A 15964-nucleotide genomic window follows, 5' to 3' on the forward strand; every position below is an offset into this window, starting at 1 on the left:
TTGAAATTTCAGCCTGGATGTCAAGGGAAAATCTCCTAACTAATCTGCAGAATAGTCTTCTGAGGAAAGAAGTGGAAGCTCTGTCATTTAGGAGTTTTAAACACAGAATGAGGGAAACACTGGGAAGCACACCAGAGGAAACAGGCAAGAGTAGGCAGGGTGTGGGCTACCTGTGTGTCCAGCTGATCTTCTTAGTCTTATCAAACCAAGATAAACATCTCTCCAATCTTACACTATCACAGAGTGCTTCACACAAATGTGTTGATTCGGGAGAATGTCTGTACATCTCAGTCACAGAGGCATTTTTACCAAAATACCTTTGCTGCACTATACTGAGATTTATTCAGTGAACTTATAAGTTTTCTTATCTGTGTCTGAATGGATGTCAATCACGCTGAAGACTGAAAAGCAGGAAGAGCATTAAAGCTCTCCTTTGCCCTATGTAGCTCTCTTTTTCAGCATGTGCATGTTCTTAGCTCTGTGCTGAGAACATTAAAACTGGTTAGCATGGATGTAAAAAATTTTACTACTGTAATTACAGCAAAAGGCTACCTGTCAAGAAAATAAATGCAAGTAATCAAACATAGCTGTGAATCTGGCTTTGGACTGGGAGAGCCATTCAACCATGCTGTAAGGAGGTAGAGCTCCCAGTGACGTCAGGGGCTGATGCCAGAGCACAACTGGGCTGTGAACCAAAGCCACCACATCAGAACCAAATATTCTGGAATTTAACTACAGCTGTCAGGCTGTACAGCAAAGGGAATTTAGGCCTCCATGTTGTCATGTTCCTCTCTGAGTATTTCCAAGTGAATTTAGAAAGGTAGGTTTATCTACATATATATATATATAAATATTATAATTATATTTATATATATGTATATATGTATATTTATAGGTATATATCAGAATGTAGGAAGATTTTTGAAATGGTGATGAGGAAATGTGAGTTATCTAACAATACAGAGAACATGGAAAATGCTAAATGCAAATCTGAGCAAGAAAGGTACCTCCCTCTACACAGTCTCACTTTGAGATGGCTTACCTAGACCTTCCAGAATCTGACTGGAGAAACTATAGATATAAAATCACAAATGAAACTTGGGTGGTTTCTTTTGTCACCCCTGCTAGAGCCATTCACTTGATTATAGCTGCAGCAAATATAGTCTATATGTGCATGTAGGCATTATCATTTTTCACCTGCCTGTGAGCTTACTGGAATTTGTAGTAACTAAATGACCTGTACCACCAAGAAGAAGCCTGATGTAGACCTTGATGATGAAAACTAAAGCACTGTCATTCCCCTCTTTGGCTTTGGATTAGATCCTAATTTTATTTGTTAAGTTCTAGGGATTCAATCCTCTGTAACTATTTCTTCTACTCCAAAAATCTGACAGAAAATCATATGCAATAGTTTCAGAAAACTGTCAATTTAATAATAATCTTGTAATAAAATAATATCTTGTTCTTATATTCCATTTTCATCTATAGATTTGAGTGCTTTAAGGATATAGTCTCCATTTTACAAATGGTAAACTGAATTTTTGAACACTGTGAGTAGTGTATTTGTCATTAGGAGAACACAGTACAAACTCTTAGTTTCTCACATGCTATTTTATTAAAAGGAACCATTCAAAATTAACAAAGAGCATCAGTTCATTTGTATAATTTTAACATTCCCTGAAGAAGTACACTTCCCATCTTGGATATTTATCTGGGTAGATGAGAGAGAGCAATGAGAGGTTCAGTATTTACCCCACAGTACCCCAAAATACCAGTTTTTCGAGGTCCCAGCACACTGCTGCTGCGATCAGACCCTTTGTACAGGGGTGGAACCTCCTAGACGAGGCAGGAAGAGGTAATCTAAAGACATTTTTGTGTTTAGAACCTCAGAGTTAAGTAAATACCTTAATTCCTTAGACGTTAGGAACCCAAATGTCTGGAAGGATTTAGGTCTTGGTGATTTGGTGTTAGAAGTGAGGGTGAAATAATAGTCATGATTTCTAACCCTGTGCTCCAGCAAGCATGTATTATGGAATCATTGCAGTTGTGTTAAAGAGAACTTCACCCAGAATCAGTGTTGCTGATAGCCTCTATTAGAGCTACCTGGATAAAGAAAATCCCCTTCAGATCAGTGGGGTTCTCCAGCCTGCTCATAGCTCCTGAAGATTTATGGAGTTGAGCTTTGAGAGGGAACTTCTACGATGGTTGGATGCTGGCACTGTCCCCCACAGTCTGACAGGATACCTGGCTTTTTTCAGGGGATTCCAGATAGTTACTCTGAATGTTGCTTTTTGAATGAAACCTGCTTTTAGTAATTTCTAAAAAAATATTGCCAAAACATTACCAAGATATGTGGCTCTTATTGAAAATGGACTGTTTCATTTCTGTTCTGCTGCATTTTATGTTTATGCCATCTGACAATTCTGTCTGTGCCCAGTATCCCATCTGAGTCCTTGATAGGTATTCATGATCAACTGCTGCCCAAGTTTCTGAAATGTTTAAATGCCCTGCTGGTTCTGTAAGGGCTTTTGGAGCCCAGCAAAGAGTGAGGCATTTGCAGAAGTCTCCTTCACTCTTATACTTTCCTATTTTCCTACTCAGTTTTGAATACTTGAAAGCACCTGGGCTGGAATGGTGCAAATAAATGACATCTGATCCTAAAAGCTGGAAAACATTAAATTCACTTGAGAGGAACAAATTTCCTGCAGTGTTCAGGGGAACTCCTCATGGTATTCAATAGAAGTCCCCATAACTCCTGGAGTTGTTGGCGGCACTCAAACTATTTTCCTGTAGTTGGGGGTTGAGATCAGGGTTACTCGAAGCTTTTTGAACTGAGAAATGATTTTGACAGGGTAGTCAAAATGTTCCATCTCGAAACCTTGGGCTTATTACTGAGAAATAAAGAATTTCTTCGTCCCATTTTTTTTTTTTGTTTCTTTGCCCTGCTGCTAAGTCTGATCAGTTGGTTCCCTATGACCTCTCAGAAATGTCTTGCCTTTCATGTGTGCAGGGAGCTGTTTGCAAAGCAGTCCTGCACCAAACAATTTTACTTTTTGTGGTCTATATTGCAGTAAACCTATTTATAAATCAGAATTTTAACTTAAAGTAGGATTTTATGACTAAATCATTATTGTATAGCTTCAGAATAGTAAATCAGTCACTTGTATCCTAAGTGGAAAGTGAAGATTTATAAATCAAAGCATTTTATTCAGGAATTTCTCAGAGTGATTTGTAAATCTGCTGTAGAATTTGTAAATCCAGATTGGGGTATGTAAATCCATTTCATGACTTATAAAGCAGTTGAATGTTTTAGCTAAATCTAATGTTTAAAATAATGATTTCTGAATCAAAACTTTCTGCTAAAGATTTACTGGTGAGTTTTATAAATCAGAGGCAAGATATATAACTCAAACTGTGAGAAGTTCAGATTTATAAATCCAACTTGTAAATCAACAGAAAAAACATCATGTTTTACACTAAATAATATTTTACAAATGGCACCTCATACATCATGCAATTGCCACAAATCTTCTGCATGGGAGTCAGGGTACGTAATGTGTGACTGAATCAAAAAGAAAAACTGTGGGAGAGGCAGCACAGTGGGTTAAATGCTGGGCTCGAGCCCTCCAAGGTGTGGCTTGTGGTACCTGCCAGCCAGGACCAGTGGTGTCGACCTAGTCAGGAGTGGACATTTGTCCAAATCAATACATGATGGCATAATTCATTACCTTGGCAATTGCAGCAGAGGGGAGGCCCCACACAGGAGTAACAGGGGTGATGTAGATCATGATTGAAAAGCATTGGCAGAGTTGTGTAGGGAACCTCATGCAGCACCTGTCTGCAGTGCACCTGTTATAGCAGGCTGTCCCTTCTAAAGGAGCCAAAATCCACACAGGAAAAAAAAAAAAGCCCTTAAACCCCCTCAAACCCAAAAGACTTAACCCCATAATCTTACAGACTAATGAAATTACTAGATGAGGAAAAAAAAAATAAAAGTGATATTCTAGGTGTATGCAGATATCATTAGAAGGATTTAGGAAAAATCCTCAATTTTCACTTTATAATTTTCAAAGCAATTTTTATTCCCACAGCAGAGCTTAGGTCCAGGGGCAAATATTAGAGAATAAGTTTGGTCTACAGCTTCTGTAGGAGCTTCACATCTGGGTGAAGCTGGAAATTCTAATGCTGATTTGGAGGTGGTGGGTTTGCATTTCACCAGCTGTGGAAAACTGTTTTTTTTTTTTCCCCCTTACCACTTATTTATGCCCAAAAATGTGCCTTGGATGGGCAGCTACCATCCACGTTTCTTCCACCTGCATTGCTCACATGATGAGGGGTTGATGTCCCACATCTGCCTCTTCTGGAGTCTTTTGAGCAGGATAGGCAGGGCTGGGGTGGCCTCCAGGAGCTCAGGCACTCCGGCCAGGGTGCTGCAGCAGGTCTCCATGGACACTGGGCTCTTCTGCCTTCTTTAGAGGGCAAATGCACTTGGAAAGGAAGAGCTGAGGGTTGGTATCCAAGTCAGAAAACTACTTGTTACAGAAAAAATGATAGAGGGAGAAGGTATAGCTGTCCTTGATTCTGACAGTGGTTTTCACCTGGGAACAGGTTCCTGTCACCCACCTGTGAGTGAAAAATATCTTGTGTCTCAAAATATTTTTTTAGAATTCAGCTGTTGGGAGGTTAAAAAATTAACCAGGAATATCATGCTGAGAACTGTAGATGAGTGCTACTAATTTTGATAACAGAATCCTTAATTGGCTATTTTTTCAGAATTCAGTTCAAGAATACAAGGAGCTCTGTATATTCCCTAATGGGAACATTGAGTTAAAATAGATTTGAAATTGAGAGTATATTTTTGGTAACTTGGGGGTAAAAGAAAAAAAGAGGGTGCTGTAATTATCCCTAAAACAACAAAATTCAATAGACACAAAGAAAGTTAAAAGAAAGGCAAACATGTTAAAGTGGGGAAATACCTAATTAAGCCAAGTAAACAACCTTCACTGTGCCCTGTAGTGATGTCATACAGTAATTATATAGTGATACATTTCATTGGCCACTGGAACTGCATTTTGATCCTTTGAATTGTATATTTCTGCCTTGCTGTGCAGCACCAGTACATGTCAGGGAGCTAAGGATGTGCTGGGGGAGGAGGGATGTGGAGGGTGGCTTTGGGGGAAGCAGCAGGCAGGAGCGAGGGCATGAAGGGAGGAGGAAGAGTCATTTAGGGACAAAGGAGTCTAAGGGACAATTGTGCATAACAGAGCAAAACCAGGGCTGGGCAAGCTGGCTTTTTGAGGCTTTTTTGACGTTTTCAGCAGCAGAGAGGAGCTGGGCTTTTGGATTTTTTTAAAGCCAGACTGCAGAGTGAGTGAGCAGCACTGCTAAAGTGACCATGGGCCTGTGACTGGGGTAGGAATGTCTCAAAAAGGTTTTTGTTCACTAGGCAAGATTTCTGCAGAGCTGCATCAAGAGACATCATAGTCACTTTTTCTGATTTGTTTCTTCCTATGTCTTTGCTTCAGAGCCATCATCTGTTCGGCTGCAGCATCCCATGGAGCCAAAGCTGCCTTCCAAGGGGTCATGCAGCTACACAGACTTTGTCTGGTGGCCAAGTCTTCCACAGTCAGAACCCTGCAGCATGAATCAGAGGTTTCCTATGCTTCCACTTGTTACGATTATTAAGACTGTACCATCAAATTGAGGCACTGAGTGGACATTCCCAGAGCCTGTTACACAATTGAATAGGACAACCTTTGCTAGATTCCTCAGTAACTAGAGCCTCAATGCAGTCCACAGCAAACTGTAACTGCCTGGAATATTTTGAGAGTTTTTAATGCTGCTGTTAAAGCCTTTGAACCAGTGGAAGGTAGATAGTGTGTTAAAATGCTAAAATATTTTAAATTGTTGTTGTTGTTAATCAAAGCATTCCTGGACAAATCATTCCAAGTTATAAACTGGGATAGGATATGGTGCAGTTTTCAAACATGACAGAAAGGTGATCCCTCACATTTAAGTGCTTAAGCTTATCTAGAAAGCCTTCAATTGCATTTTTTAGTTTCCTATCTCCCTTTGGATTTACAGTCCAGTGGAGATATAACCTTTTTCCCCCCATTCCAATACTCGCGTTTCTTTAATAACAAAGTTCTCTTGCAATTTTTCTCTTGTAAATGCTAGACAAATGTTTTTGTTTTATCTTCTCATATTCCAAATAGGCGTTGAGTGAGTTGCAGTCAGTCCCTCAGAGAAAAAGCTCTGACTGAATTTCTTCGTTGGGAAACAATGTAAAACTGTGTGGGCCTGCAACTGACCTGGCAGTTGTCTAAATACATTAGGATAAACTGCTTTAAAAGGCAAGGTTGTGTCTGATTCCTCTGAAGTGGTTGCAGTTTCCTCAGCCAACCTTCCCTGTTCTCCAGCAAGGTCTGGAATCCAGGGGCAATGCTCAGAAAAATCTGGGCTTTATTCCAGGAGGAGTAACAAAGAAGCAGGAACTTAAGTGGTTTTGAATGCAGAGAGACCTATTCAAAGACATTTCAAATATTTTTCTACTATTTGTCATGGATTTTTGTCTTATCAAATTTTGGTTCTCAACAGGAGACAAAGTTGAGTGGCAATAAAGTCATATCCCTTAAGCTGTATGGCAATACTTGGGAAGCCTTGTGTTGAAGGTGGAGCTGTCTTATGCCATGATGTGGAATTTCTGATAACACTAACCTCACCAGCTCATTCAGAGAGTGAAATCTGAGCTAGATATGGCAGTAGGGAAGGCGAGGATGGGTCACACTGGTGAATGCAAGCATTATCAGGAAGTCCAACTGATGATCCTAATGCAAAACTAAACACCTCAGCAGGCTGTGCTTCAGTGGCTGCAATCACCAGAAAAACCTAAGAATATTTCCCTTGCACTAAAACTCACATCTCAGGAAGCCCAAGTGCAGTTGTATGGTTGCCTGATTTACAGGAACATTTACCAGAGCTAATTACAGTTTTCATACTCTGGTGATTTGCTTCCAAATCACAGAAACTGGTTTAAGAATTTCATCACCCCCTCTTCTTCTGGAGGTGTATTCTGAAAATTAGAAATAAAAATACTGAGGTAAAAAAGATATAGAAGTAAATTAGATGACAAAGATGCATAAAAGTTTCTTTCCAGTTGTATGGAAATGTAATGTCATATTAATACCCACATCTTCTGGTTATACATGGTGACATTGCTATTCATATAAGGAACTGAAATTTCTCTATGAAAATATATAATGCTACTCCAGCCTTGCACATAGGAGAATGCATCATGTAATTTGCAAGCATCATATCCACTTTAGTCTAATCCATGGTTACTCAGAGGTTGAGTGTTAAGACTGGATATTCAAGCCCAAAACACTGGATTTTAAATAGGACTTTTGGTCACCTTGCAGCTCAGAATTCCCAGCAGTGGCAACACCATGAGAATGAGCTATCACACCATGGTGTCCATGCCAGAAGGAGCAGGAAGCCCTTCCTCTTGGGTCCCCATCACTGACACCTTCAGCATGATGACAGGCCAATATGTTTGTGGTGCAGAGCTCAGCTGTCCCAACATGGAAGTGGCACAGGAGAGGGGACCACCATGCAGGGTATAAAGAAGGGAAAATCTACAGAAACTGCTCTCTGTCTTGCTCCAGAAGAAGTCATGTCATCTTGTAGCACGGCAGCCAAAGCTTATGGCAGGAGACTGTGTCACTTTTCCAGCTCTGCATTGCTGCCCTCATGTCCTGTTGCAGCCCTGGATGCAGCTTTGCTGTTTGCATGATGTCACCAGCACTGGCACAGAGAGGGCTGTGAAGTCTGATTTCTTTCCCAATCTCTAGAATATAATGATACAGAGTCTGCTGAAGTACCAGCTCACATTTCCCAGCTGTGGTTGGTGGTAATACTGATGCTAATGATGAGCAGTAATAAGCAGTACTGATACTTAAACTCTTGCTAACATCTTTAGTCATCTTCCTGACCTTTTCCCCTTTCCTGGCTTGCAATATTCATTTAAAAGGAATATATCATTATATAATCATGGAAGATGACTTTCCTTGTGTTTGCACTTTTTCATGCTATAAGAGAACCAAATTTTTTCCTTCTTTTCTTTTGGCAGTAAATGGATTTGCAAACTTTTTATATCAGAGATTTAATAAAAAATTATTCATCATCTGCTTGAAGCTTTTGAGTGCAAGCACTTCTCATCAAGTCTTTCTTCATTTGTAACAAACATAACTCATAAACTTTGTCTGACAGGGGAAAGTAGTTTTTCTTCTGCTAGTAACTCTTATATTTCAGTTTCAGAAAAAAAGAGAAAAAAAAACCTGGAAAAACAAGGAACTCTAAATGCTTCCATTCATTTTGCAACCATTTCTTCATCCAAATTTTAGGAATGATTTCTACCTTGTAAGCTCTGGCTTTCAAACTAATAATTCAAGAGAAAGACACAGCTCTTCCTCAGAGAGCAATGGCTGGTAAAGTGCTGTATGGGTTTCTAATGCCATTACCCTCAGAGGTAAAGGGGAAAGTCTGGTTATTCTGGGTTGCATTCTCCTAATGTGTGTCTTCTGTCTTTGCTTGACAACTTAAATGTCCCTAGCTCCCATTGCAGGGTGATTTTTAACATAAGTACCTGCCTTGATCCATGTAGTGTGTTCCTTGCTGCTTGAGAGGCAGGAGTTAACCTGGGTGTACAGAGACAGAGGCTTGAGTACAATCCACACATCGAATATAGCCCAGAAAGCAGTGCAGCACAACACCAAAGGGTGTGCTATTCTACCAGGGAGGAAAAAAACACTACTGTTTTGTGAGATTGACATAAGACTGGCCCACAAAGCCATCTGCTTCAGGAAAAAGGTTTTTGTGTTAAAATTTTTGGGTAAGTACATAAGAGTGTATGATGTCATTTTGGCTGAAAAGTCAGCAGAGGAAGCTTTTTTTAGTTTAAGAAACAATCTTGTGTTTTTTAAGGTTTTGGGATGAATGCCCACGGGATATCTTGGTTATTGATGAAAGGTAAAACGATTGCTAAAGCAAACAGAGCAAATGATGCCTCTTGTGTTCTCCACCAGAGAAAAACAGCAGGATGCAAAGGGAGGGTTCTGTTCCTTTCCTGGCATTTTCAACATGTTTTTGTATCCAAGGACCCTGGAAGACCCCAAACTTCTCTCTCAGCTAGTCAGAGCTGTTTCAGGCTGACATAAACTCTGGATGTATTTTACTTGTTAAAATATGCAGGGCAGGGTCCCACACTAAACAAGTTTCTCCATCTTTTTCTTACCCTTTTCCAAGCATTTCCTTCCATGTATCATATGTAAAACTTGCAGCTAATTTGTCCAAGGAAAGGAGTGCTTTAGGAGGCATTGCCTGTGGTTGGACTCATCCCAGGCAAGGCAGGAAGTGTGCAGGTGCTCTCCTGGCATGATTTACACATGCCCTGGGATCACGTACCAGGTTGGAGGGATCTGTAGGGCTGGGAGGCCCAATCCCTTGTTCCACACGGGCCATAGTGAAAACCAGAGCTGGTGGCTGAGGATTTGTTTTTCTGCCTATGCAGACATAAAATAAAATCTCCATGGATGGAGCTTCTGCATCCTTTTTAGGAAAACTGTCCCTGAGTGTAAATAGTCTTGCTGTGACTTTTTTTTTCCTTTTAGCCCAGTTGGATTTCCTCTTCTGCAACTTGTGATTTTCTGTGACCCTTGCTTCTTGTTCTTTTGCTGAGACAAATCCCTCCTATAACCTTGCCCTAGATGGTATAAAACAGCAGTTAAATTACCCCAAAACTCTCCTTCTCCAGGGTAAACCAATTTAGTACCCTCAAATTCTCCTCTCATGTCTCCAGTCTACTGGACTCTCCATTACAACTGAACTACATCTATAGCTATAAAATGAGTAATTTTTTCATTAAGATGACTGGCCTGTGGGATACTTGCAGCTCTGAGTAAATACACAACCATGTTTTTCTCTTTCATAAAATTACCCAAAAGCATTTGTGTAATAAGGATGCTAAAATTATCTTGATTATCCTTGTTTATATCAATTCTCATCAGACACGATAAATATTAATGTAAGAATGAGTGTTAAGTAAATTGAGATGATCACAAAACAGCACTTTAAACCAGCATTATCATCCAGTGGATCACCCTGTCTACAAAGGATGGCAATAAAATGTATCAGTTGACCTCATAATTTGCTTTCATTTGTCTGTATTCCTTATGAAACTTGAAAACTGATATGAAATGTGGAATCAAGGCTTTGATTTATTAAGGTAGAATGGGTTCAACAAGTGCTATAAAGACCACTTGATTCTGATAGTTAAATTTTGTTTGTGTGAGACTCTCCAGGACAGCATGTGGCACTCTGATAACAATGTGTGTTTTTTGATTTTAACAAGACATTCAGGGAAAATTGAGATGAGGGAAACTGACAATTAGAAGGTGTTTAATGTTAAAAAAATCCAACAAACCAACAAACCCAAAAGGAGGTTGTACAGAATTACAGCAGTAGGAGCTGCCTGAGTAACATCAGCTGATCTGGCAAGACCTTTCTTAGGAAAGAAAGGGAGCTTGGGAATTTAAGGGAGGTGGTGAATGAATGTGGATGCGTCTGCCAGCTCCATGAACTGACCCTTAGTGACACAGCTGCTGAGGCTCAAGTAAGGGCTATGTGTGTGCACTGTAGTTGAGTTTTTTTGCTGTTTGTTTTGTTGTTAGGTATTTGGTGTTTTTAAAATTTCCTTCCTTGCACGTGGATTGTATGCAGTGAGGTTAAACCCCGTGTTTTGGTTGTTTAACTGTGCTCTGAGAGGTGCCTCACTGGATCCCTTGGGAGGATGAGTCTAAACTAGAGGCTATTGCAGAGAGTCCCAGGGCTTTGGGGTGCAGAGAGGGACGGGGCAGCTGCAGCCTTGGTGCTGAATTTCAGGGTAACCTCGAGTGCCCACTGAACTGGCTGTTCTGCTAACAAAGGGATCTCCAAACATGGATCTGGAGCTGGTGTGCAAGAAAGGTGCCAGTTGTTAGACAGCACTTTGGCAGGGCCTTTAAGGCTGTGTGTGCTGCAACTCACCATTGCAGTGCTGAGTGCTGCAGCGCTGAGTGCTGTGGATGCACGGCTGGCACCAGCAGCTCGTGGCATCTTTCTGCTTGCACAAACACAAATTCCTGCACAAATGCAACAGACAAGAAGCTTTAGTGTTTCTTTCATGTGCTTTTTTTTTTTTTTTTTTTTTTTTTTTCACTTCCTTGCAATCACTGATAGGTTTTCTGGGCCATGCCCAGATGATTAACTGCAGTTTAGCTCAAGGCTTCATAAAATGTGGCTTTCAAATGAGTTAGTGATAGATGAGTTACACCAGAGTGCTGTATGCAGAGCTAGGAATGACAGCTCTTGCTACTACTTAGGATCGTATTAAAAAGAGAGCTGGAAATTTCTAATTTAGGGCGATTTAATTTAAGAGATTGTGTTTATTGCCCTGGCTGTGGGAAGCATGTTTCTTATTCCATCATCCTCTATCCATCAGGCTGCTTCCCCTTTAAGTTGGTAGCCAAACTGCTGATTGATAATGAGGGAGGGCAGGTGCTATTGTGTGAAACCAGGCAAACAAGTGCTGCTGAGATGAGGGTCCTGGGGATCCTCCAAGAGCAGCCAGAGCTTCCCAGGGGTGCTGTGCTCCTGAGCTTCTTGTGTGTGACACCAGGAGCCTGGACTTGGTGATTCACACTACAGGTAGTGTGGAAAACACTTTTAAAATGAATTATTTTAATGAACATTGAGTATTGCCTGATTTTTTTGTTTGCTTATGTGGTTCTCTTCCTTAATCCCTGCCCTGACTGGTGATAATGTTTCTGTATAGCAATGAGTAGCGTGGACATGTTGGAAAAGTTGATAACTGCCTGTATATGCTGTGGGGTGGATAGGATATGAAACCCTTCTAACTTTGAAAGCAAAAGATGATCATTGTAGTAGGTGAAGGAATGGCAGAACTCTTTATGCATGAAGAAAAACCAGAAGGATTTGAATTTCCCCATGTCAGAAGTTTGATAATAATTGTACTTAAAAAAAAAATCCTCATTGGATGTATTCAGGCTTGTTGGGCTTTGTTATAGTCTTTTTTTTTTGAAATATGCAAATTGTGATAATGTTAGTATCAGCCAAAGTGTTGCTGAAAGTTTGTGGATTTATGATCATGAGGCACTGAACACCTGTTCTATGAATGATAGGAGGACTCCCTATGGTCTGATACTGGATTAACTTGGTCAAAATTTTGTAGAAAAATTGTTCAAGTGAGGATTCAAAATTATTTGTTAGTTAGTGACTTCAAAGCACTTGATGTCTTTTTCTACCTTAGACTGTAAAAACAAGACCAGTTATGCTGTTAACTGGACTTTGAAAATGCAAATAATTATGTAATTAAGAATGTGCTTCAGTCTTATTACACTACCCATAAAATTTCACAATCTTAAAAACAACATGTTTTAAAATATTTTACTAAATATAATTCATGTAACTGAATTTTATAGCCTACCAAGTTGTGCAATTAAATAGTACATGACTATTTCTTACAATTAAAGATTGCAAGGATCTTCCTACATACAATATGATATATTTAACAACTTTTTATGCTAAATAGTTGATATAGTTAATGTTGTAGTCACTTAATTCAATTTTAATTAGCCAAACACTAGTTTGAAAATGTGAGCTTTTCATTAACTGACATTGCTCATATTTTTGCTGCTTGTTTTCCCTGTAGTTCTTTCAAATTATGTATGTATAATATGTTAACGTTCATGAAATGCATTTATCATTGAAGGCAATGCCAAAATTGGTTCAGAGTGAAGAGAAATATACTTGTGTGGTTTTGACAAGTGTAGCTTGAGCCTGAGATGATTTAAAAAAAATAAAAAACAATCTCTAAGCATTAACTGAGTACCTCTCCTGCAGAAAACTCATCTGTTTTGGTTTTATCTTTCATAAAGATAAAACCAAAGATGGCCTTTTGACAATCACAGGTGTCCAGGCTGAGATTCTGTCACTGAGTAACCTTGAAATACATAGAAACCAGGAAAACTCTGTGGAAAGGGATTTACACCCTGGGCATGGATTCAGGAGAAGTATTTCAAGAGGGACGGTTTCTAAAGGACTTCTATAATTTATTGTTTGATTCTGAATTATGAAACTGGGAAAAGGTGATATTAATTTGACTTTGTTATAATACTTGCTTTGCACTGTTAATCCTACTATCTATATAGCTGGGGAAAAGATACCAGCTGGTTATAGGCTAGAAATTACCATATTAATGTTTTATTTGTGTGGGAATATAGTTGTGTTAATTAATGTTTTGATGTGGTTACCAGCACTTAGTGGTCTCTGAACGTCCCCTGCTGACTTAGGGAAATTAGAAATATTCAGGTATGAACGTGGTGGGGCCAGTTATACCATCTCTGCCCCAGTACTCAGGGGGAAATCCCACTTTATGAAGGGTGGTGGTGGTGGTGTGGACTTGTGCCATCAGGGAGAAACCTTCTGGTGAATGGTAGCTGGGGAAAAGGAAAAGTGGGAGGTGTTTAGCAGAAAGAGGGGATTTCAGCTGATGTGCAGCTTGGCTCCAGCCAGGGCTGGCCGTCTCTCAGCACTGATGAGAATTACCTCACTTAAGGAGAAGACTTCTAAGTGCCTGTCTTGCTGCAGAAGTGGGTTTACAACTCACTGTCTAAAAGATACTTCTTTTTGTTAAGTCCCAATTGGTTCAAATTTTTGTTTCTTAAAACTGCTGGAGCTTTTGTTTGGTTTTTTTTTGTTTTTTTGTTTTTTTTTTTTTTTTTTTTAATGCCAAGATTGGAGTAGGGACAGAAGCCCCCAAAATACAATGAAGGGATATGTATGAAGAATGTGGAATGTTAGTTTTGATGCTGCAACTTATACTTTTTGCTTTACTTTATCTTCCTTCCTTCCTATATAATATTTTAATCCAATGGACAGACATTGTGTTTTTGCCATTGATATGGCAAAACTCCAGTTCTCAGTCTGCAGATCTGAAAGAGTTAAATGTACCAGCACTCTGTAACCTAGATAAAAAATATGCATTTTAATTTCTAATAAAAAAATCAAACAGGTATGAATAGCAATAAAATTACTCAAAATGTTTAAATTGAAGGAAAACAATTGAAAATGGATTTAGAAATATAATGTTTAGTTAAGCAAGCTATAATGTTCTGTTATTTTAATCAGTATTGTGAAGCAATTTAAACTATGCTGGAAGAGAATTCTTATGTTTTAACATATAATTCTCTCCTTCCCCCAAACAGTCACCAAAAATTCCTTAATGTTTCAGTCATATTCTATGGTCCTTGGCAATAGCAGCCTCTTTGTGCAGAGGTTTTCAGTTTTTTGTTCTGTTTGCTGGCTGGCCCTAGCACAGCCAGCCCTCGACAGAGCAGCCAGATGGACCTCCAGGCTATCACATGAACAAACAAGATGCTTTACATAAGACCTGGAACAACAAATAAACTAAAAATCCACTACCAGAATTAGCATCTAGAGAGAGATGTGGCGTGTTTAGCTGTACAGGAGGAGTCTTGATTCAGCATTTCCTTCGTCCCTGCCTGCCTTGGCAGGGTAATTGGGGTGCACTGCTGTGCAGGGAGCAAAGGCTGAAGCCTTGGCTCTGCTGCTGTGCAGATACCTGGAGAAAGATCAAGACGTGAGGCAGGAAGAAGAGGATTGGCAATTTCTTGAGTCCCCTCCAGCCCTGGTTCTCTGATAACAGCTGACAGCTCAGTGCTGACACTCTCTTCTGCATAACCAAAACTTTGGGATGTTTAAGCATTTGTGAATTGGTTCAGAGGGACACTTTGCTTTAGATGCTTATCTGGAAAATATGTAGGCATGTTTCCAGCCATAATTCTGATTTTTTGTGATTTTTTTTGATTCTTTCACCTGCAGTGAGTGAAGTAGGTCTTGCCAGTTGTCTGTGCAGCTTCTTCATGGGAGACTTTAACAAAACTTGTCTCTTTGTCCTCCACCTTTTTCCACATCAGCTTGTAGGCTTGACACTACTGGCTCTACCTCTCTGAGGACAGTGCAAAACGCCTGATTTTTTAGCACAAATGTTTGCACTCTTCCCTCGACAGCAGAGAAGAAGTATTTGCTCATGTGGATTTAGAGGTTTATCTCTCGCTCTCTCTCAGAGAGCCTCAGGTCTTGGAGGAGCCGGGGTGTCTGTGCTCAGCCAGTCTGGGGACAAAGCTCTGGCGTGGGCACTGGGTCTGTCTTGCCCACGGGCCCTTCTGGAGGAGCTGCTGTGTGTGCCAGGTTGTGTCCAGCAGCTGAGTGCGTGCTGAGGGCCAGGACGCCGCGCTGGCCCGGAGGGACCGCTGTGCACAGCGCTCTCCCCTCCATGGCCTCCTCCTCCTCCTCCCTCCATATGGGACTGTGGGCAAAGGAGTCTCCCATGCTGACCCCAGCTTTACCTCACAATTGTTTCTGTCTGTTCATTTAAATTCCTAAAGAAGTGCAGAGAAAAGAGAAGATGCTGCTCTGTGTCTGTGGAGCACCAGCCTAGCAGCCCTTGGCTTTGCTCGGATCCTGTGGTACAGCTCCAAAGGGATTCCTCAGGAGAGAAGCCACATTGGTGATAAATCACCCTGCCTGAGGCTGCTGAAGAAGGAAAGAGGGGGAGAAAGGAAACACTTTGCCCTGCCTTTTCTTTTCAGGGTGGCTGCTTATGTGGGATGAGAGCATGAGAGCTGTGGGTTGCACAGGGACGTTTGTCCCCTTAATCATCCAATTCTCCTAAGAGGGAACTTGGCACCGCGGACACTTCCAGGCACACCAGCGCAAACAGCGCGCACGGGGACACCTTGGTGTTCTGTGTGCAGGCCCTGCCACTTCTAAGCAAGCTTTTTTGCTATTTAGAATGTGTTTATTAAAAAGATTTGGGCTTTAGAAT

At 40.5% G+C, this 15964-nt stretch overlaps 1 long non-coding RNA gene across 1 annotated transcript in view; it reads left to right on the forward strand.

The window, feature by feature from the left end:
* Nucleotides 1–11528: 11528 nt before the first annotated feature.
* The window catches only part of LOC137481095 (uncharacterized), a 46471-nt gene continuing 42035 nt past the window's right edge, over nucleotides 11529–15964 (forward strand). The window contains exon 1 of the long non-coding RNA XR_011003319.1: nucleotides 11529–12299. This is a non-coding gene — a long non-coding RNA (uncharacterized lncRNA). The remainder of the gene's footprint in view (nucleotides 12300–15964) is intronic.

Source organism: Anomalospiza imberbis, chromosome 12, assembly GCF_031753505.1.
Source record: "Anomalospiza imberbis isolate Cuckoo-Finch-1a 21T00152 chromosome 12, ASM3175350v1, whole genome shotgun sequence".
Taxonomy (NCBI): Eukaryota; Metazoa; Chordata; class Aves; order Passeriformes; family Viduidae; genus Anomalospiza; species Anomalospiza imberbis.